Genomic DNA, 22,612 nt, shown 5'->3' on the forward strand with positions numbered 1-22,612 from the left:
AACTACACTCTTACCTAGGAAAGGTTCTCATGAAGATCCTGGTTTTTGAATCCATGAAGATAAAAACCAATCTGAGTGTGTGCAGTCTATAAACTTTAAAAAGAAGTTTGTATACTCTTTTCTTCTTTGCTTGCTATAATCCTTCAACCCCTTTTTTTGAGATAGAATATGAATCAAAATATGTGACTACTTTAGACCATAGAGTTGTCTATTTTCCCCCATTCATTCCTGACTCATTCCTTATAACGTCTGACATCCTTTTTTATCAGCAACTGAATGAGAGCAGAGGTTATCTCTGACCATGCAGTTAAAGCTTTGAACATTGCTGCACAAACTTGCAGACTTATGGTTTTCATGGTAATTTTACTTTTTCCCTTTCCTTTTCACTCCTTGTTTGTAAATGATACCAAATCAATTCTTGTTTGTCTTAGTATTCAGTTAAGACACAAAAAACAGATTCTGAAACTTCTTAATCTCTCAGTGTGTTCTTAATCTCTCCACTGTGTTCTAAATTCTCACTTATATCTAACTCAGAGGCATTTGAGGCTTTTAAGAAAAATTTAAAAAAATAGCAGCTTGTTTTTGACTCACAATGAAATATGATATATGCTATTTATTTATTTGTTTAGCCATGGGTTTACCTGTGCTGCAATAGTCCCTGGGGACACTGGTCAATTGCTAGACAATGTATGGAATTAGAAAACAAGCACCCAAACATGTCAGAAGTCAAAGGGTGGGAAAAGAGAGGCTAATGAAGAGAGACTACTGGAGAACTGAAGGGGATCCATCAGCCCGTATCAGGACAATAGCTTTTGGCACAAACTAGCAGTACCTAACAAAGAAAGATGTGATCCATGGCAAAGGACATGAGTGCAGAAGCACTCCAAGGCCAGACAAGATAGCTGCAAATTGGGAAGGGTGGGAAGATAGTAAGGAATTGAGAACAGGAATGGTGAACAAGGCAGTATGTGAAAGGAAAAGTGTGAAGTCAAGTAATGTGAGAAGAAGGTAATAAAGAGGGCACAGAAACGGGATCTGAAAGTTTGCAGCTGGGAGAAGACAGCATTATTAAGATGAAAAGCAAGAAACAATCAAGTTAATTTTCACAAAATATAGGGAGGCAGAGAGGAGAGAGCGATGAAGAGAAACAAATGGGATCAGTATGGGGAAGGAAGAGAGAGAGAGTCTTTAAAAGACTGTCCAAGTATCAACTGTGGGACGTGTCAAAGAAATATGAGCACACTATGAAACTTTTCAAAACTGGGCAGCACAGTGAAGGTGCTCCTGTGCAGACCTGCTAGGAAGCTGTTTTTCAAGCATAATTTTCCTGTCCATGACTGAATCATGTTTTTCCAAGTTGAAGAGAAAAAACCCTGAGATGTTTTCTTGAGACTCTAACTGATGACAACATATTTACTGAACTTCTCACAAAAATCATCACATAAATATTTGACTCTGATTGTGATTTCAGCAAGTTTATTTCCAAGAGTTTGATTTATAGATAAAATTTCGTGTGCTATGACTCCAAGCAAAACAACAAAACTGAGATTATATGAGAGGCAAAGTTATTAGGCTTTGTTGTAACATATTATTTGCAGATACCATTTTTTATTTTTAGGGTATAAGTCAGAGAAACTAAATTAAGCTGCAGATGATCCTTTCTGTTTTAATGATGTGAATTTCAATATTGACTTCTGCTCCCCTGATAAATTCCTTGCTGTAGTTTTTAGATACAAAGTCCTGCAAAGCAATGCAAAATCTGAGTACTGATGAATTTATAGATTTAAAGTAATGTAAGACTATTCAGTACAAAATAAATGTAGAGTACTAGTTACAATCTGATTTATGTGATTGCATAATGCTGAGACTTTGTTTATAGCTGTGGAGTAAATTCCTGACTTATAAATGAGAACTGAATCAATTGAAACATTTCTAACTTTTTCCACAGTCATATTTTTAGAAAATGAACTGTTTGCCATAACGAGAAATGCAAGGAACAGGTTCTATCTTCCATGATTACAGAGCTGAGCTGTCTGCTTGACAGCTGAGCTCAGATTTTACTTGTCACTGAACTTGATGAAAATAAGTGTAAAATATATTTACTCTTTTGCTTTCTACACCTTTTGGACCAAAATCTCATTGCTTTAAAGTAGTGTTATTGAAACAATTTGAATTACAAGCCTGTAATACATGTCCTTGTTACTTGAAATCAGTTCTAATTCTAGTAGCAGCTGAAAGAAGCGTAATTTCAGGACTGTTGAACTGGTGCAGCAGAGATTATAAACATTTGTAATTATAAATGTTCTCTCTAGTGCATGAAAGCCAGTGAAAGTTTTCTCTGGCTAAGGACGTAGTATCCAACATGTCAGGACCTCATCTGGGCTTTGCTCTCACTGCATTTTGCCCATTCTTTTTATGAGTTGCCACAGAGCATGTATGAGGACCCTATTCTTTTTTAATGACTGAAACACCTTTCAAACACTGTAAGTAGGCTATATGTTTTCTTACTTCGTCAATTTTCCTACTTCGTCAATTTTCCTACATCTAATTTTAATATAAGGAAAATTTTGTAAATTATAGGAAATTAAGGGTGATAATATATAAGTTTTGCAGCTCTGCCATATAGGAAACAGTTAGCTAATATGAGAGATGAGAAGTATTTAATGTGTTGCTTAAAACAAAGGCAGTGAAGTCCTTGTCCAGACACTGGACTGAACAATATTTGGGAAGCAAGCTCTCCATAAAGTAAACTGAATATACTAATGTACAAGCTTGGTAAAGGAATTCTAACTGTGTATATAAAATATTTCCTTGATGAATAGTCAGCAGCTCTGGTTTCTGTTTAAATTCCTCCTTCCACAGTCATGCATCTAGGAAACCAGACTGGAAAAGATTAATTTCTGGCATTACCAGATTTACTGGAACAAACAGAAACACATTTACTGTGAAGAAACTCTTTCTGAAATAGGCACTGATGTTGTCATGTCAGATGGGGTGGGCACTGTTAGTCTGTGTCAGGGCCTTCAAAGAAAGGTTGGCAGGAAAGGTCAGGATGCACTGAAGAAGCATGATGTTTTGTTTTGTTTTCCCAGAACATGCCACCTGCTTAATATGAAAAATGACACCAAGCTTGAATATCAGACCTGTGCTAGTGGAAATGCTTGATCATTTAGGCATAAACATCTGATATATGTGGCCTGGAAATGTCCATAAGAGCTTTATGAGGAACACTGCTCTCTACAGGGAAAATGAGGACATAGAATGGCCTTGACTGGAGTAACTACAGTATCCTGGCACGTTTGTCTCATTTTGCCAACCTATTTTAAAAAATAAGCAACATGTTATTGAAGAAACTACTTTTGTATTTGAGATTTTTTCTCCTTAATAACCAAACAAAGGGGATGAAGTTTTTAAGAAAGATTCCTAAATATATCCATTAATCGATGAACACGCTTAGTTTGTTGCTTGAAAGACAGTAGACAACTGCTCATTGAATAAACACAAGAGTAAAGTGTAAAGAGTAAAAGGAGGGTTGAACTAGGAATTGTTTTTGTGTGAATCTGGAGTTGTGTAGTGGAAAAAAACAAATTCTTTGAATACACAAAAAAATTAACCATTGGCATCTAAAGAAGAAAAATTTTAGTTAGGCTATTGAAGACATTTTTAAATGCCACAGTTTATTATAAAACATGAAAGAAAACAAGCTTCAACAAACCACAGTAAAAGAGAGATAATAATATCTTACATTACAAACATTTGTAAGAGTTCACTTTCTGCTTCTTGGGAACAACTATGTCCTTCTTCATCTTTAAGCTTCCAGTAGGACAAAGGTACTGCAAAAATAAGTGATATAAGCAGCATTAAAACAGTACATAATAAAATCCCTGTATGCATAGGACAAGGGGAATAGTTTTAAACTGAAGGGGGGTGGAATTAGATTGGGTATTGGGCAGAAATTCCTTACTGTGAGGGTGGTGAGACACAGGCACAGGTTACCCAGAGACACTGTGGATGCCCCTGGAAGGGTTTTGAGCAGCATGGTCTAGTGGAAGGGAGCTGAGAACTAGATGATCTTTAAGGGCCCTTCTGACCCACATGCTTCTTTGAGTATATATATATATATATATATATATATATATATATACATATACATTGTATGAAGCAAATTTTATTAATGAATGGGACTAGCAGCTATTAGAAATCTACACAGAATAGTGGAGCAAATTTTTTTAAGAGGTGTATTTGTTTATTATATCTCAAAATCACCATTTTTATAGTGCTTATTTCCATATCATTGTTATCCTTCATGGTGTAATACACTGGAGGTTATAGAAATGTCACTTTAATATTGAAACCAGATGCATATATACAGATTTTTTATTAGATGCTGGCTACCATATATTTATAGCAAGACCACTTACATTTCCAAGAACTAAAAGACAAATGAATGGAAAATTTAAGGCAAAAGTTTCCTGGGTTATCTTTATCCTTGCAATTCTATTTATATTAGCTTCTGAGCAAGTAGTAGAAAAAGTGTGACTAACCATCAACTCTGGTCAACTGTGGCAATTTCTGGAGTCTCATATGAGAGCATATGGTTTATAGTTTTTTATTATCTTCTTGTAGTTTTGTACCCAACGACCAGTTAAAAGCAATAGCCATTTCACTGATCTGTGTTCCAGACATTTTTGTTTTTGTCTTTTATGACATGAAGAGAAGCAGCCAAATCTATAAAAGCCCTATAACAAACTACTATTCCATGCCATTTTCTAAGATCATCTGGGTTTCTCCCATTAATAGTGTATCTCAAACATTCCAAAACAATGAAAAATGTTATTATCCTATCTCAAATCAGAATAGATTATTTTAGTTCTCTCAGCTTGAGAATGGATTGAGGTATCTCAGAAGCTCTCAGCTTCTATACTATGGAATGGATAGCTATTTTTATGCATATTCTCTTGAACAAGTCAAAACATACTTCATCCAGTACATGGGGATGTTTATATTACTTGGTTTGCCTCATGTTTTGTTTTTTCACAAACAGTAAGAGCTTCTGTGTTTTTTAGTGTTGGCTTTGATACTACTCCTGTGCACAAGCTAAATTTTTGTGGTTTTTTTTACCTATTTACTACACTGTAGCTCAGAAGCAACATGACAGTCCTAGCAATTTCTCAGTCTTAATTCTCATTAGTATTGCAACACTTGAGTAATGTTCTTATGTTCTCTGGATCAGCTGACTACAAGAAAATAATTTACTCTTTAATATTCTCAACAGAACTGGGCCTAACTTTTAAGTGCTCTTTTGAATTAAAGAAGCCTTGCTGATGCTGGCAAAAAATACTGTATGATGGACCTGCTCTAAGTACAATGGGCTAGGTGAATTCCAGACATCCTTTCCAGACTATATAGTTCTGTATCTCTATGTTCATCTTACAGTTACATGCACCATTATTTATGGTGTGTGTAGTCCTACCTTTAAGAAACTCTTTGTAACTATTTTCAAACCTAGAGCCATTGCCAGTGCTATTGTTCCTGTAATGCCACTTGTTTGCTGTCTCAATTACACTAAGAATATGAAACAATATTGCTATCTCAAGAAAATGCAAAATAAAGCAGCATTTTTTCATGCTGATTTCACGTTGTTAAAAAGAAATAATGTCTGGTGAGACCTTTGAAATTTATCAAGAGATAAGAGAGATAGTGATGACACAATTTATTACTCAGTTACTTTGGTTTCCTACAGTTAAGATGTTCCATTAGAGTTACCATGCAATTTCTGCAAAACAGCACATGGTATTTTATCTTTTCAAATAATTTTATCCTATTGTAAAAGTGGAGACTATGAAAAGAAAATTAATGAAAAGTGTTTAATTGGGATTTGTACTGTTATTTGGTAAAAGATGATGGCTGAGGCTATGCTCCAAAGATATATCAGTCTTTTTACTTGTATCCTAGTGGTAGCATTTCTATGAGTTTCTAAACCAGAAAATTAAAAATGGGAGACTGTTCTACTATAAAGGAGTGTGTGTTAACTCTTCACCATTCTATTAAGAAATTGTAAACTACATTATTTTCTACCAATGAAAAGAGACAGAGCAGAGATGATCTAACCTGGTTTCTATTCTCATAATTAAATAAATAAATATAATCTCTCTAATGACTCTTTTTGGTCTGTTAATCTCAACTGAATTTAATAATAAAGGAGTATTTGATTACTTCAGTTGTATGGCTAGTGAAACTTAGGCCATTCATGACCTACTTTCTTAGAGGAAGTCCAGTGTAATTAGAAGAAATGGTGTATAAAAAATCCAATCCAGCCTGGTGAAGATGAGTGTGAAATACATACTTTCATCACTGGAGTTAAGAATCATTTTCCTTAAAATATAGACCAAGCAGAAATTGGAACTGTAATCTCTACAGTCAATACATACACATGCCAATGTTTATGTATGTGATATTTTAATGCAATGATGCTGACCAAAAGCCAAATGGATTTTTTCATTTGTGTTTGGACATTTAGACACCATTTGTCTAATGTGGAAAATGTCTGGCTTCCTGTCAAATTATGAGGAACTGACAGTGTAAGTAAAATAGGTAAAATAAAGCTAATATCTATATATCTGAACATTCACTGAATATATACATAGTTTGTATAAGCAGAGAGTACAATGGACTGTTTCTGTGGCAAAGTAAAAGCTTCTAAAATGTCATCTATCTCCTTTCAGCTGTACTCTTTACACAGAAAAGCAAAACCCACATGTATACAGTCAAAAAAACATATCTATGTATAAACATCAGAAATAAATGTATGTAAATGTGTTTTGGGGTTCCATGAGTACATCTCTGCTGCCAATTTCTTCCCCAGGTAATAATTTTTTTTAGGATTTGAAGAAAATTTCTCTCTTAATTAAAATATTACTGCTTAACCATAGCAAGATTTCCTATGCTTGAACCTTCACTAGACAAATGTGGGCTCTTTTTTCTGTTTGAGTTTTTTTTTGCTTTGTATTTTTGTTTGTTTGTTTCGGTTTTGTTTTGCGTGGGGAGGTTTTTCTTGCTTTTTTTTTTTGGTTGTTTTTTTTGTTGGGGTTTTTTAATGTGTGTTTGTGTGTGTGTGACTCAAAAGCAATGGAGGAAACACCTGAACTTGACACAAACTTAGAAGCTGCAGGATAAAGAAAGAAAATCATCCTACTCTTCAACAGGCAGCTGTGGTGGGAACCCACTTCAGGGAATATGGATCTGATCTGCTATCCATATATGCCAGTTGTCAAATTCATAATTAAAGATGCATTGGTGCATAGATGATGATGATGATGGAGTACTATGTTTTATTATGGAGAACTTGTCCTTTCAGGCTTAAAGTATGATCTTAATCCATAAAACGTCTCTGTGGATCATACCATTGCTGAAAAGGACAGAAAAATTTGGTTTTGCCCACAGTTCTCTCTGTGTTCCAGGCTGTATACCAGCTGCTGTAAATGCTTGAACTTGCAAGGTGTCAAATCTTCAAAGAATTTTGTAGATTATTTAGATTTACACACATGATTAACACATTGAAGTAAATACTCTAGTGCCTTTAGGCTCAAGTGCACGGCATTTACAGTAACAAGCCCTGAGCAAGCTGGAGAAAGGCACTGGAAATTTATTTGTATTTCTTTGACCACTTGCCTAATGTAACTGCTTAAGGGCAGCCTCGAAAATTTACATCTCTTGTTAACTTACTCTACTTATTTACAGATACAGATATTTATTTTTTTAAAAAACCAAACAAATTCCAAAGTTAAAAGTTTATGTTTCTTTTCTCACTGTCAAACCATATTCACATTCTGAAAGGATTGTAACAGGGTCTCAGAAGCAAATCTGTAGTCCTTCTACTACTGACTGTCTGTCACTGAGCATTTACATTCATCATTTATTACTTTGACTGTTTTTAACAGCAAGCCAGTAAAATTTTGCTCTTTAAACCTATCCCTGCTTATGATTCTGATCTGCCATTTCACCTAGATTACTCTAAGGAGAAATTGTAACTATTGCTAGATTGAAATATATTATTTCAGCAATACATATCAGCTACAGTGGGCCAAAAGACAACACTAGGCAAAAAGTTTATAGGCAAAAAGCAAACAGAAATAGATATGCAAAACCTGATCTCTTCTTTAGAGGATTTAATAATATAACTGAAACAAATAATTGCCTATCCACGTATCTAAGAAGCCCATCTCTATTCTGAAGAGACCCAGATTGCTTTGTTAAAGAAACTTATGCAATTGCTGACGTGTGACTTTAGCCAATAGCTTCCTGCTGAATAAATGCTGAGGGCATTCTTGACATTCCTCGAGGGAGGTTCCTGGCCAAGCTTTGGCAGCTCTGTCCATCCCAGTTCTGTACTGAGTGCTGAGCTGCACCCATGCAGAAGCCAGCTCGTGTCAGCACACGCCGGAATTTCCAGACATATATGGATAACACTCATATGTGAACAGGGTGTTCCTCACCCCCACACACAAACCAGGACTGGAACGTGCTGAGGTCTCACGTCATAGATTCCCAATGAGTCAATCACATGAATCCAGTGCTTTAATTTGGTACCTACATCACCCAGGCAAGGTAGATGCCTTTCTCCTGTCTTTATGTTTGTTTTGTTTAGTTTTGTTCTAGTTTTTTTTTTTTTTTTTTTTTTTTTAATAGAGTGGAATTCCTTTGAATAAGATGGAACTTCAAAGTTTTGAGCATTTGATTTTTTTTTCTAAGCTTTCGACAGAAATACTCTGGATCTCCAATAAAGTTTATTTTTTCTCAGCAAACTGTCTAAAATTATTACTTGTGCTATTTCACAACTTTTGCTTTCTTCAAAATGCTTTACCTTTGCAAGTCTGATTTAAATGGAATCAGAAAAATAAAATAAGCATTGATTTTACACCTTCATCTCATATGTCTGTGGAATTCTACAGTTTTCACTAAATTCCTAAATAGTCATAAAGGTATATTTATGACTTCTTTTGGCTTAGAAAAGTGAACATTCCCATTCAGAGTCAGTGGTAAATTTTCTTTGAAGGGCAGAAGTATCAAATGTGCATGAAAAGCTCTTTATCAACTGAGCATTTTTGGCAGCCAGTTATAAATGTGTTGACACCCTTTTCTTCAACAAGTACTGACTACCCGTTTCTTTCATTCCTTCCCAAAAGTCCTTGCCTACTCTGAAAATGCACTCATGTTACTTTGTATTAGGAAGGACTCAAATAATAAAATACATCCCTCCTGCCCCTCTTTCATCTTTTGCTATCTCAGTGTTGTTTCCAGTCTTGTTTTGTTTGTTTATAAGACTTCCCTTGTTATTTATGCCCTTTTCCTACATTGCACTGACAGTATTTGTGCTGAAGTTCACTACCAATTCCTTGGTCCTCTTCCAGGGATTTACTTGCTTCTTAATTTTTTCCAACAGCAATTAGTATTTGCATTCACACTAGAGTATATATATAAATTGCTACTCCTCTTTTACATTGTCAAGAGATCCATGACCTCTTGTATTATGTTGCATATGAGGAATAGGCAGGACCAATAGTGTGGACTCTAAGTATGGAATAATACTGAATGTTACAAAATGGTCTGCTGCTGTAGGTGATTCCAGTCAAAATGTCAAGTAAAGAAAATAAAGTATCCCAGCATGGACCAAGCCTTGTCAAACTGGAGACATGCTACAAATACTAATTTTTCTCAAATGCATATCCTGGCATTATTTGCCTCAAGCCATTGTTTATATTCAGAACCATCCAGGTGCATTTATATGTTAGATAACAGAGAGTCTGGGGTTTACATAGCATATAAAAATTTGTAAATTACCCATGAAAATGTATCATCAACATGACCTGTTTCTTTCCCTGTGTTCTTTGTGAATGGATCATAAAGAGAGTCTATTAGTTTTGGTGAGAAGTAAAACAGAAATATAACAATAAGGTATATATAAAAGATGCTATGAGAAAGAGATACAAGTTTCACAGTTAAAACACCCAGAAACAATCCAAATGTCTTTGAAAAAATATGGCTTTACAATATTGAGCTTCTTGTTCCATCACAAAGTATTTAAGAATAGTAATTTAAATTAAAAATCTGAAAAAATCTACATATACAAGGGTTCAACAATAGATTAATCTGTCTATTTAGTCTTATTCAATAAATCCCCTCTTTTTTTTTTTTTTGTCTTTTTCTGAACTTCCACCAGCTCTACATTCTGAGTCAGAGATTTTTTTCTTGCTATATCTTTTAGTACTTAGTATTGTGGACCAATGGTTAAGATCAGGAGCCCCTAGGAAGACTAGCAGTACAATTAGTATTTTAAATACAGAAAGGCAAATAAAATAATGTTTTCCTTTGTTATATTTTATTTCCTTTTATCTAGTCATACCTATGCATTAATCTCTACAATGTCCAGGACAAATGTGTATAACAAAACATATACCAAGCTACTGAAAAGAGAAAGGCCTTTTCATGGTAGTGCTCACTTGTCTAAGGTAGGATAACGTGGATATCTAAGAAAGAGAGTGAAAACAGGATTAAACTAAACCCCTTGGATTAACATGGTAATTATAGGACATCCCTTGCTTTTTTGGTCTCTCTGTATTTCAACTAAATGGAGATGAACAAGTCCAAGCAGGGATTAAGTGAAACCCAGCAAAACATCCAACAACTGCTTTTGAACTACATACTGTTCTAGAAACTTGAAGCTTCCTTATTGGAAAATGCTAGGAATTGTTCCAAACAAGCTAATGTCCTGGTAATTGTATTTTCCATCATTATACCTCAGACTACATTTAAACTAAAAAGGTTCTCTGAAGCCAAAAAAACTATAACTTGCTGTTTACGCATTTTAAGTACTCTTATTTAAATAAAATTTCATCAAAATGTCCTATTTGATCAGATACAACTTTCAACATCAATCCTTTTTAGTGACAACTTTGGCCTGAGCAAAAACACCATCAGTTGCTGTCTCTCATTTCATTACCCAGTATAACTACTCTACTGTTTGTAATCTGTTACTATATCATGGGTGTTTCTAAATTGCTGTTTAGCTAACACATGTATTTCCTGTGTGTATCTTCTGGCTCAGCCAGAGGAGTTTCTTTGAATCTTTAACACATTTTGGTATTTTTACACTCCTGTCATGTTTGCTTGATGGCCATTCTTGCGAATATTCCCCAGAATGTTTCAGAGAATTTCACATTGTCAGATAGATGGCAAAGGTAGCAGAGAGACTCTCAAGTGAGCAGAGTTAACACAATAAACAAACATGGTAGCACTTCATCTCTCTTTGTGAGCATAATCAAAAAAGGATCAGTAAAACTGGCATGCAAAAGTGGTTAATGTGCTTTTCCTGTATGTTTTTTCTGCAGCAACGCTATCAAAACATTAAGGAAGAAAAATCCATGACGTTACAGGATCAGGATCTCCAGCCATTTGAAAACTTAAAACAGTTTTTAGAATAGTAAAACAGGAAGATGACGACACATGAGAGTGTAAACAACACAAAAACTGATGTGAAATGTTTTACCACCATATCAATCTGATTTAATTGTTACTCTATATCCTCCATATAAGCACAGTTGCCCACAGTTCAGTAGGGTACTACTGGTGCAAAACTAGGGCAGATCACCTTTGGCAGCAAATGGCTTTGTCCCCATCCCCCATGGCATTCTATGGGAAAGCTGACAATAGGTAACATGCTGATGGGAAGGTCTTGCAGGGGGTACTGAGGGGTGAACAATGAAAAGTTCCTGCAGGAGGTACCTTTCAACAATGAAATCCTTAGAGCAGAAATCCTCCTGCGTGATGAGAAGAAACTTCAAAGTTTTTTAAATAGTGGGAATGGTTTCACAGACACTGATTCATGGATCCACATAACACTTGCTATCAATGACCAAAAAAACCTCATACACACCTCAGAGCGCCTGTTCTTGTTAAGATACTGTTTTTAATTTTTACCTCTATCCATCTGCAGGAATTTATTCCTATACTTTTATTTTGGATTCTTCTGTGGCTGTGTACAAATTCGTCAGGAAACCTGTCTGCATGTCATTAGGCATCTTCCCAGGCTGCAGTGCCTGAGGCAAGCACACTAATAAGCTCATAATATATTATTTCATTCTAATACCAGACATTTTTAAAGAGCAAGATGAAAATACTCCTGTTAGATGTGAGCTGCCTTTCTAATACGATTTTGGAGAAAATAAATAGGCACATTTCTTTTGTAAGAGTTGCAATGAGACAGGAGAACTAGAGTGCTTCTTGGAGGGAAAAATATGTAGTAGAAAAACCTTGAGACATGTAGCCAGAACTAGAACTGTAGTTTAAGTAGATTTATTCCCAAGGTTGATGTGAATTTCATTTTTAAAAAATCTTAGATCATATGAAATTATTTCTTTTCAGCTTCGGAAAGGTAAAAAAAGGAAGCTTGTGCAAAAAAAGAGAAAAATTCAAATGGATCTGACTTCATTCTTAAATCAGTGTGTTCCTCAGTTTGGCAGATCACAGAGTAACTTAGGAATTGTGTAATATAAGTTTGACTCCAAATCCATGCAAAATGCAGGGTGGCCACTAAATTTTTAAACAAGTCTTAACACAAGATGTTTAGGCTTAGACATATATTTCTTTCTTTCACTGATCCTTAAAAGATGTTTTTTTAATTACTTGTATGTAGATAGGTGAATAGTAAAACATTTGTGAAAAAAAAAATTAAATCCTCTTATTGATTCTAAATAATTGTAATTATTGATTCTAAATAAGCATGATCACCTATGTTTTATACAAAGTATATAGAAACTACTTTCTTGTTCCAGAAACATCTCTGATTATTATGAAGGTCACATAAAAGCAGAGAAAAGATTTCCATACATCATAGTTCCATTCCTCAAATCTTCATCTTCTACAGATCACTTAGTCAATTGAACCAGATACTGCAGAGTGCCAAACAATGGACAACTCTGTGAATAGGGGATGTTTCTCATGTCATAATCTATCCTCTCTGGCATTTACATTCAGTTAATGGAATGTGGAGTACCAGTCATCCCTAATAACTAATTGAGACTTAAGATCTCTTAAATTTAGTGTTTCAAGGAATATAAAGGCCAGCTGAAGCAAGGATCAACTTGGAAACAGGACAGACTTTCTGAAGAGCAAACACAACTGGCCACAGTTCTAACCATCAGGTGGAGTCTTCCATGTAAGAGGTCCTGCCCTTGTGAAAGACAGATTATGATTCAACTGCAGGTTTTGGGGCTTAATGCAGAAATGGCTGGGTGAAATTGTGTGGCCTAAGTTATGCAGGAGGTCAGACATCCTGTCCAGAACAGACTCTTCTGAGAAGGAAATTTATAAAAATAGAACTATGTAACCCAGTGAGTGTACCAAGAATTTATTTAGGCCTTGGGTTCAAAATTCTAATGTACTTTTCCCCCACAGATTCCTAAAGCCATTTATAACAGAGCAGATTCTCATGACTACTTATATTTATAGTTTTTCTCCCTGGTTGTCACTGGTCACATTTTTAGGCTTTGCATTGCATTTTAAATAACCTGAGTCATTTCATGTTCGTGTTTACCACTCTAGTCCTTATTTTATGAGGTTTTTCCATGAGTCTGAAATGATAAATGTCCTTTCTTCCTCTCTGCTGAAAAGTCACAACCACAAGTCATCCATCACAGCTCAAATTTGTCCCTTAAAATTTTATCAGATCACTCACAGAAGAGATAATTCCAAGATAGAAGTTAAAGCTCAATTTTTCTTTAGTTCTCAGAGGAGATGAAAAGACCTGGCCTTTCTTCCAAAAAATTATTGCCACTTTTTTCTTCAAATTCTGCATAGAAAACTAACTAAAAAAATATATTTTCATTCCTGGCAACACAAGCACTTGCAGCTCCTTTTAGGGTTTTTTGTATGCTTTTTATACTGGAAGGAAGGGAGCTGAGAGGGAAAAGGGTATGTTGTGGTTGTGTCCATCATCTGTCTCTCTCTCATACACAGTGCACTAGTTTCAAGCTTAAAAAAATAAACACTTCATTCACAAAGTGCAAGAAACTAATATCAAGCACTGTGTCCAGAAACTTTCTTTGAAGAACTCAGTACACTCAGCTCTATGTTGTATACTATCCTTCATTTTACTCTGAATGATGAACAGTCTCCAACCTGACTGAGATGTATCATTTACAGCATCACTCTTCCCATGTGTAATAGACCCCTTCATCCAGCTTTCTGAAGATATTCCATACATGCTATATATGTAATACATAGCTAACATAGCTACATCCATGCTACCTGGCCAGCAGTTGGCTGCAGTGCTGGGACCTCAGTGAAGCACATGTGCCTTCAGCTTCCCTGTACTTTGGCAGGGCTGTGGCACTCACTCCCAGCATGGTGAATACATGAGTAAGGTTTGCAGTTCAATCTTTTGGTTTCTACGTCTTCATATTAAGTTATTAGTTTTAAAGGCAACATATTACAGAGGGAAAAATAAAGTGATGTGTGGAATTGGCAGTAGAGATTTTTCTCAAATGTTTGTGAGGATCCCATTTCTCACAGATGTTACTGCCAAGAAAGAGACTCTATTTTTTTTTTAAAGAAAATAAGGATTGTTAGCAATAATTTTCTGCCTAAAGTATTTCCCCATTCAAATGCCAACCTTACTGTAAAACAAGAAAGACTTATTCAAAAATATTTATTATTTCAAGTGGGAGAAGAAGGTAAATAGGCTTAATATATGGAACTGAAAAAATTAATCCAACAGCTGTAGAGGTAACTACAAAACTATCTTGCAAAAGACCTTGGAGGAGCAGAAGGAAGGATGGAAGGAAGGAGAGAGAGACCAGACACCTTTCCAAGGAAAGAGTCTGTTGCCTTTAATTGTCAGCTGCAAAAATGAGAAATTACAAAGCTGTGTGTCCAAGATTGAAGCCTGAGCCTTTATTAAGCAGGCAATCTTATATTAACGTACTCTCAGAGACCCATAAATGGCTGAATCACGCCTACCCTGTTTTGTGTATTCTTTCATAGTCTTTCTTTTTAACTGATAGGCAGAAAAAGTGTTTCCTTAAGGAAAGATCAGGCAGGATGGTGGGTCATAAATTTTTATTCCTCTGACTGCTGTTTAGGGCATTAATAAACAAGAACTGTGAGTACTTATATACGTTTGAGGAAGAAGTCCTCTGCTGCAACTACTGACGAGACCTGCTGACAGTGAAACTGATGCAGGGCACTGTGCAGGCCCTGGCATTAGGAACAGGAGGGAAGCACTCAGCAGAGCCTGCTTTCAGTAAGTTGAAAGGATAAAGCAGGTTTCCTCCTGACTGAACAACTGTCAGTGATCACACAAAGTGAAAGGAAGTCAGAAACCAGAGCAGCATGACCTGTTGGGATTAACTACAAAAGCTAATTTAGAAGCCCCTGCTGCTGCCAAAATTATGAGGACAAAGAATTTGGCTTAAAGACACTTTCTTTCTCTTCCTTTGTAACTGAATAACTCCAAGGTGATGCAGAACATAAATCTGCTAGAAAAATATGGAAGCCAGCAGTTTGTTTTTCATATACAGATCTGATACAATTACTGGTAGCAGAGATGAAATTGAGGTAGAAACTATGAATCCCTAGGCAAATCTCCTGAAAATTTAGCGTGTGTTTTGGGAGTGAAGGTTTTGGTTGGACTTTCCACTAATGGGCAGACAGAATGTGCTAAGTCTGAGTCCAATTCCATGTTTTTCTTTGTTTTCATTGTTATGATAGTCATGGCTACTGCTGCAAAATTAGGCCATTAAAAAAAAGGCAAGCAGCCCATGCCAAATGGTTCCCATTTGAGCTAAACTCCTTGGGCTCAGCAATAGACAGAAAGGTACCTATTTACAACATGTGTTTTCTGCTTATTTCTGCCCTTGACTTGTTTTGGATGATACAGTGAGTTGACAGATGAAATTTCCTTCCTAGGGAAAAAGGCTGATATTTTCCAAACTATTTTCATCCCAAATTGGCATTTTCAGAGACCAATATGTTTAGGAAAAAAATCAGTTCAGAAATGTCAAAATATTTTTTTTAAATCAAACCCAAATATTCAACGTTTCCCAAACTCTTTTAAGTTTGCTCACACATAAACTGGAGTCATGTTGCCTTCCTAGGGAGTGCCAAGGGCATTATATGGATAATTATACCTATGCAGTAAGTGTCTCATCAGATTTTGAGCTAATGGAAAGCTGCTCAGAAATCAGAATCAGTATTTGTCTCACACCTGTGCTATATATGCAAAGAACTGGCCAGGATTTATATCCTGGACCAGCACTGTGAGATCCTCACAATGTGAAAATCCCAAAGCAACGTAGCAACCATATTGTGGCACAGAACCCACAAATCCTTGACTACTCTTCTCAACCAAACAGCTAAAAAATTCTGTAACTTTCATCTGTTGCTGCAAAGCATCAATGACTCACAAGACAAAATCACAATCAACCTGGTCAACTTCACCATAGACCTACTCATATAAGTTACACCAGCACTTGCAGAGCTAAAAAGTAGGAATTAAATGGTCTCTTGGGATCTGTGGAAATGAGGGATGGTATTATTCAGAGGGGGGAAAAGCAGAAATATTCAGATTTTGTCTCCAGAAGAATTTATGGTATTTTCTAGAGGCTTCACACGTCCTTTAGTCTGAGCTATTCTTTTAGGAACATTAACTGTTATGTTTTGACTAAAACATGAAGAATGTTCTTTTCTTGCTCATTTCCCCACCTTTTAAAAGAAAGTGCATTTTGTAAGGGCAGTGTTCTCATAAGAGCATTTAAATGAAAGAGAAGTATGACTATGTTGTCTTGCAAACTTCATTAAATTGTGCCTAGAACTCATTTGCTTTGTTGACTCAAATAATGGAATCAATTCTTGCTGTAGGGATTCTTTATATGTCCCAGAGCATTCATAACTCACTGAGTTCAGCCACCTACAAGTGTTTAATTACAGACTGTCTGTTTCATATAAAAAAATGTGTGCCAGCAGTCTTTTGGCATAGTAAGGTATGAGCTTTGTAGATCTGCTCATGAGCACCAGCAGCAGAAATGGGGAAAATTACTTCCCCACAGTTACTTGAATATCTACGATTCTGGATTTTGGAATGATTAGGTATTTTATCCTGGAACTGTACTAAATTTTGCATTGAAATATATTGTTTTCCCTACTTCTCTAGCCAGAAATGTATGTACACTTAAGAATAAAATATAAAAATTAAACTCACAAGACAGCATTGCCCAAGATATGAGCTCAAACTTTGTCTAGAAAGAGAGAGAACCTAGGTTTTGAAAATACAGATCATCAATATGCTACTATGTGAAGATGCATCTCACAATTCATAGGCTAGACCTGTAAAAATGTCCTGCATTATTTCATCCCTGAACTGACTATTTTGAATATTTGAATTGACTAGAGGATGGAGGTTTCTTAATGTCCACATTTCTAAACTGGTTTTTTTCCATCATAGATTTCTGCACAAAATCTTGTCTTGTGGTAAAATGCTGAATTTCTCTGATAGAGTGCTTTTAAAGCTAAACCTAAAGATTTGAGTTGAAAAAGACAGATTTTTTTTTTTTCTTTTGTCTTTTCCCTTTTTTTTCCCCCTTGACATTTGGAAATGCCATTATCTTAAGTCCTGTGGTTTTTTATACAATACCTTACCTCTCCTGTCTCTGCCTTTGAGACTCACGGCTGCAGCGGCTGTACAAAGCAAAATTTCCTTTGAATGTCCATTTCTGAGGAAAAAATTCTGCTATTCTTAACTGCTGAAGTTTGAGTCCCCAGTGTACCATATAGAAACCTCAGCCTCCTCTACGTGAGACGCCGCTGCCCCACCGCAGTGAAGGACCCTGTGTAATCCTTTGTTGGCAAACATTAGATAGACCAAGATGTGAGGACCTACTCTGGAGAGTGATGTTGTCTTACCTCTGTCTGGAAGACAGAATACAAAATTGAATTAGGCAGGACATAAAGAAAAAAGGCCAAGTTGTTTCGATACTTGAGGACTAGGTGAGCAAGATTTTTGTACTGCAAGTGGAAGTTTAATTGGAAAGGTGAGGAGAGGAGAAGGGCTTCCCAAAGCTACAAGGGCAAGCACAGTGAGTCTGAGTGAGGCCCCGCCAAGAAGGTGCCATTTTCACCATCTCCCCTTTCAGCACATGTCACCATGTTGTCAGTCAATGGGAACATTTGCATTTTGGGCTCCCAGATCCTGCTCCTCACTGACCGTGACGGGCCCTGTCGTGCCTGCAAGAGGTGTTGGCAGGGAGGCCAAATGTCCAGGGGGCCCAGAGGCAGCAGGAGCTTTGGAGAAGGCCCTGCTTCACTGCTGTGGGGATGTCCCAGGGGAAGGGACAGCCCCTGGTCTCCCAGTGCTCCCCTTTCACTTTCTTCCAGCAGCTGGGTGCCCATGAAGTGCTGAGCTGCACAAAAACCCTTGGGTGGCAGTGTCTGACCGCAGGGCTGTGGGTGGCATGTGCTGGGGCACCGGGCTGAGGCAGCCAGTGTCCCCTCCATGGCCCCTGCCAGAAATGCAGGAAAGTTCTCGCAGCAAGCAGGGAGTTATGCAGTTTCACACCTAAGCCCTGAGCCAAAAGGGTGGAAGTGGCATTTTCAGGTTCTCACCATCCAACCAGCTGGAAGGCCAAGGGTCCTCTGTGAGAGAGGCCGAGGGTGAGATATTCCCCTCTGGCAGCTCCCGCTGTGGGCCCGGTTTGCTCCTCTCTAGGCTGTGCTCCAAGGTACCTTGAAGTACACAAGTCCTTGAAGCGTGAGCTCATTTGTTAGCATTTCCACTTCTGGGGAAAAAAGGTCATAAGAAGAGATCATTAAATGTGCAGTGTTAATACAGCATGGCCTCTAACACAACATGCGTTTTGCAGTGTTATCATATCCAGGAAAACAGCAGCTTCAAAATACCACCCAGAAACTCTTGTTTGGAAAGGATAACTCATAGCATCACAGCCCAAATGGATTTGCCAAACAATACTTTACCCTACCTCCAGGACACCAAATGTATCCCTTTAAGCAACAATCCACTAGGCAGCATGGTGACTGCTTCTGCAATGGGTTTGCTTTACAGAGGTCAGGAACACAAAAAAAGCCCTACACATATTAATGCTTGGAGAGAAAGATGGGGGGTTTTCCATATGAAATCAGTCTGGTGATAATTTGTTAGTAAGCCTCAAAAATACCCAAAATCAATATAATGAATAGTTGTGAGGTCAAAGGAAATTAATGAAAATTTAGAAGTTTTGGATTAATACTTTAAGAACAAAAATAAATGAGACATAAGCATGTAATAGAAATCTCACTGAGAAAACAAATTACAAAGCAAGGTATATACCCATACATTAAAAAAAACAAAGGGAATGCCCTGGTTTCTATCTTGCTTTTTCAGACTGTCCTCATCTGCAGTCTTTCATATAGCAGGGTATGTGGAATAACTTCCTTCAGTATCTGGAAAGAGGGAAAGGGAGGGAAGAGCTCTTCTTTGTTCCCCTGAGCCAGTCACAAAGAAATGTCACCTCTTCACATCTGAAAGCCCTGCATCAACACACTCTGCATACCAAAACACAGCTATCCAAGCCTGGCCCATCAGACTTCTGACACAGCATACATCCAAGTCAGGTCTTGTCATAATTATAATCACAGTATCTACTGACATTCTGACTGTGTGCAAGGCTATGCATGTGCACACATCCTGATCTGAAGAGAATGATATGCCTGACATAGCCCTGCAACAAATGTATGCATTTTGTTTGCCAGGAACTCTTGGTGGGAGACAGAGGAATAAGTCATGGAAGAAGTTTGCTTTTGTAATGTTTTTCTTCTTTTCTTTCTTCCCAGAGATGCATTTTGTACTCTGCATGCATCTTTCAGTACTCATCCTTGGACTCCTGGAAACAAAAATCTAGAATGTCAAAACTTGATAAGGGATTTAAACAAACAAAAAAACCCCACACACAAACTCTATGGAAAATAGATACTTCAAATATATGTAGCAGATACACATTTTATACACATACATTAGTAGGTGTATATATATCTGTCACATATGAGAATATATGTGTATACATGAAGACATGATATTTAAAATGTGCATACACCAAGGTGAAAATCCTCCAAAATCACACCAAAGGGATAGTCTTGGTCAGAGAGGGAGTAGATTGGTTTTGCCTTTTAATACTTCACCATCTAAACTCAGGGGATAATAGTAAGCAAATGTAATTTTGGAGTTTAGTCATCTAAGACTCTTACAAGAAGTTTGACTCTTGATATATATTGGGGGGTGCTTGTCCATGTAAACTTCTAGGAATTACATATATGTGAGCTTGCACCTGGAATGAATCTCTTCTAGGTATAATTAAAAATGTTTTTACAGATCAGCAGGTCCTAAAGCAGAACTCACTGGTTTTTTTCCCTTTGACTTCCTTTACTCTGATGGATCTTAATGACCATGTTTAGCATCTGATAACCTAAAAGGGCATTGCTTAGCATAAGGGTGAAATCATGTTATTTGTGCTTTGATGGCTATTACTGATTCTCATATGGGAACAAAACATTCTGTGCAGAGAACTCATAAATTTATGTCTCTTTTATTTATAACCTGTTCACTTCTAGGACATAGGACATTCAGATTTACGGGGAACAGGAAAGAGAGGGTTGTAGTTGTTACTCCTGTTCCTAGCCAGAAATGAGGGTGCTTGCAGATTTAATGGTGCTAACCAACCAAAGAATATTTTTTCCCTAATATTTTTATATCTGTTCTCAAAAAGAGCTACATTTTAAATCACCTTCAGCTCATGAGCACATAGGATAAGGAGATTTATCACACTACAACTTTCTGAGTCTGGAAAGTCTTATAAATGCCTAATCACAGTTTTGTGTACTCAATAATGCAGAAAAGTCCAAATTTAAGGTGTAGCAGTTGAAATGCTGCTATATGCATATGAGGGGTTATAACTGGTCTCAGCAGTTATATGGCACAGAAACAATAAGGTGCTGAGCTGGTTGCAAGGACTCCCACAACTGGCACAGCATCAGCACTCTCTTCAGCATTCTGCACCCACACCAGTAGGCTGGGTTTGGGCAAGACCCACTCCCAGTAGGCTGGGAGTGAATAACCAGGACAGCTGACCCAAACTGAGCAAAGGGATATTCCATACTAGATGACATCTGCTCAGATATAAAACAAAGGAGGAAGCATGGCCATACATTATGTATGATATTTGTCTTCCATTTTAACCACTGCTTCCTGGGAAGTGACTGGATACTGCTTGACGATGGAAAGCAGAGAATAAAGGATTTTGCTTTTTTATCTTCGTTGTGCATGGACAAAATTTGCTTTTGCTTTATTGAACTGTCTTTTTCTTGATCCATGAGGTTTTTTCCATCTTATTTTCATCCTCTCCCTGTCCTGTTGAGGAGGGGAATGATAGAGTGACTTGTTAGGCAACTGGTGTCCAGCCAAGGTCAACCCACCACACATGAACATGGATAAGTTCCAGCAGCATGGAATTATAGCCATCCTTAGTGCTGTGTATAACATTACTTGTTAATATGAGCCACAGTACTGACAACTTCCTGGAAACCTTAGCAATGCAGAGGTTTGAAAGAAATTGAATGACCTGTAGTTCATAAACAACACAGGCTGAATAAACTGCTTCTAAAGGCATCAGAAACTCTTGCTCATAGATTTATCCTTCACTTCTAAAACTAACAGTGCTAAAAAGTGGCATGACTAAAAAGCCAGTGCAGCAATAAAAATTCCAGTTTGACTCTAGGGATAGCTTCAGAGACATTGTGGTTAGCATTTTCTCCATTATTTGCAAGCTGCCAAAGAGGAATGTTCTTTATTCTGGATTGACTTTGGGAAACCTATTAAGATTTTTAATTGCATTCAAAAATATATTTATGTTTTGAAATCTAGTCTGCAGGAAGTTTAACCTTCATTAAGGTCTCTGAGTGTGGCTGAGACTTATGTATTAGGAGGTGCTTAACTTGTCTCTGCCCAGTAAAAGTACAAGGAATAATGCCAGTTCAGGGAATGAATAGAGCAGAAGGGAAGGGGGGGAACACAAGTTATGAGCTGCTTTGGTCTTCATACTCAGGAAGTCCTTACCAACTTCCATTGCCTCATCTCATCTCTTCTATTAGAAGGCCTTTATAAATTACAGGAATAAGTCACCCATCGCAAATAACTTCACAACAGAGAGCAACCAAATGGGACTGAGACAGGATAGGAAACTCCCTTTTCCTACTGCAGATAGTTCTGAGCTGCTTGCATTTTTTCCTCTCGGGTAAGGATGACAGTCAAAAATCTCAATAATTTCCACAAACTGAAAATCCAAAAAATGTGTGAGCTTAGTGCAAATGGAGCATTTCATTTCAATGCTTTAATTACATCTTATTACCATGCTGATCTTTATTAATTTTGTATCTAAATTTGCTAATATTTCAAATATTTTACTTCTGTAAAAAAAATCCTTGACAAAACCAAAAGCTTTCTAATTCAAGAGGTTGAGACATAAAAATTAATAATTAAAGAGCAAAGGGAAATGTAGGGATTCTTTTCTTAGCC

General features: G+C 36.9%; 1 long non-coding RNA gene across 1 annotated transcript in view; it reads right to left on the bottom strand.

Moving 5' to 3' along the window:
• Nucleotides 1–2,895: 2,895 nt before the first annotated feature.
• The window catches only part of LOC130253816 (uncharacterized), a 78,423-nt gene continuing 58,706 nt past the window's right edge, over nt 2,896–22,612 (bottom strand). The window contains exon 3 of the long non-coding RNA XR_008840614.1: nt 2,896–3,833. This is a non-coding gene — a long non-coding RNA (uncharacterized LOC130253816). The remainder of the gene's footprint in view (nt 3,834–22,612) is intronic.

Source organism: Oenanthe melanoleuca, chromosome 5, assembly GCF_029582105.1.
Source record: "Oenanthe melanoleuca isolate GR-GAL-2019-014 chromosome 5, OMel1.0, whole genome shotgun sequence".
Lineage (NCBI taxonomy): Eukaryota > Metazoa > Chordata > Aves > Passeriformes > Muscicapidae > Oenanthe > Oenanthe melanoleuca.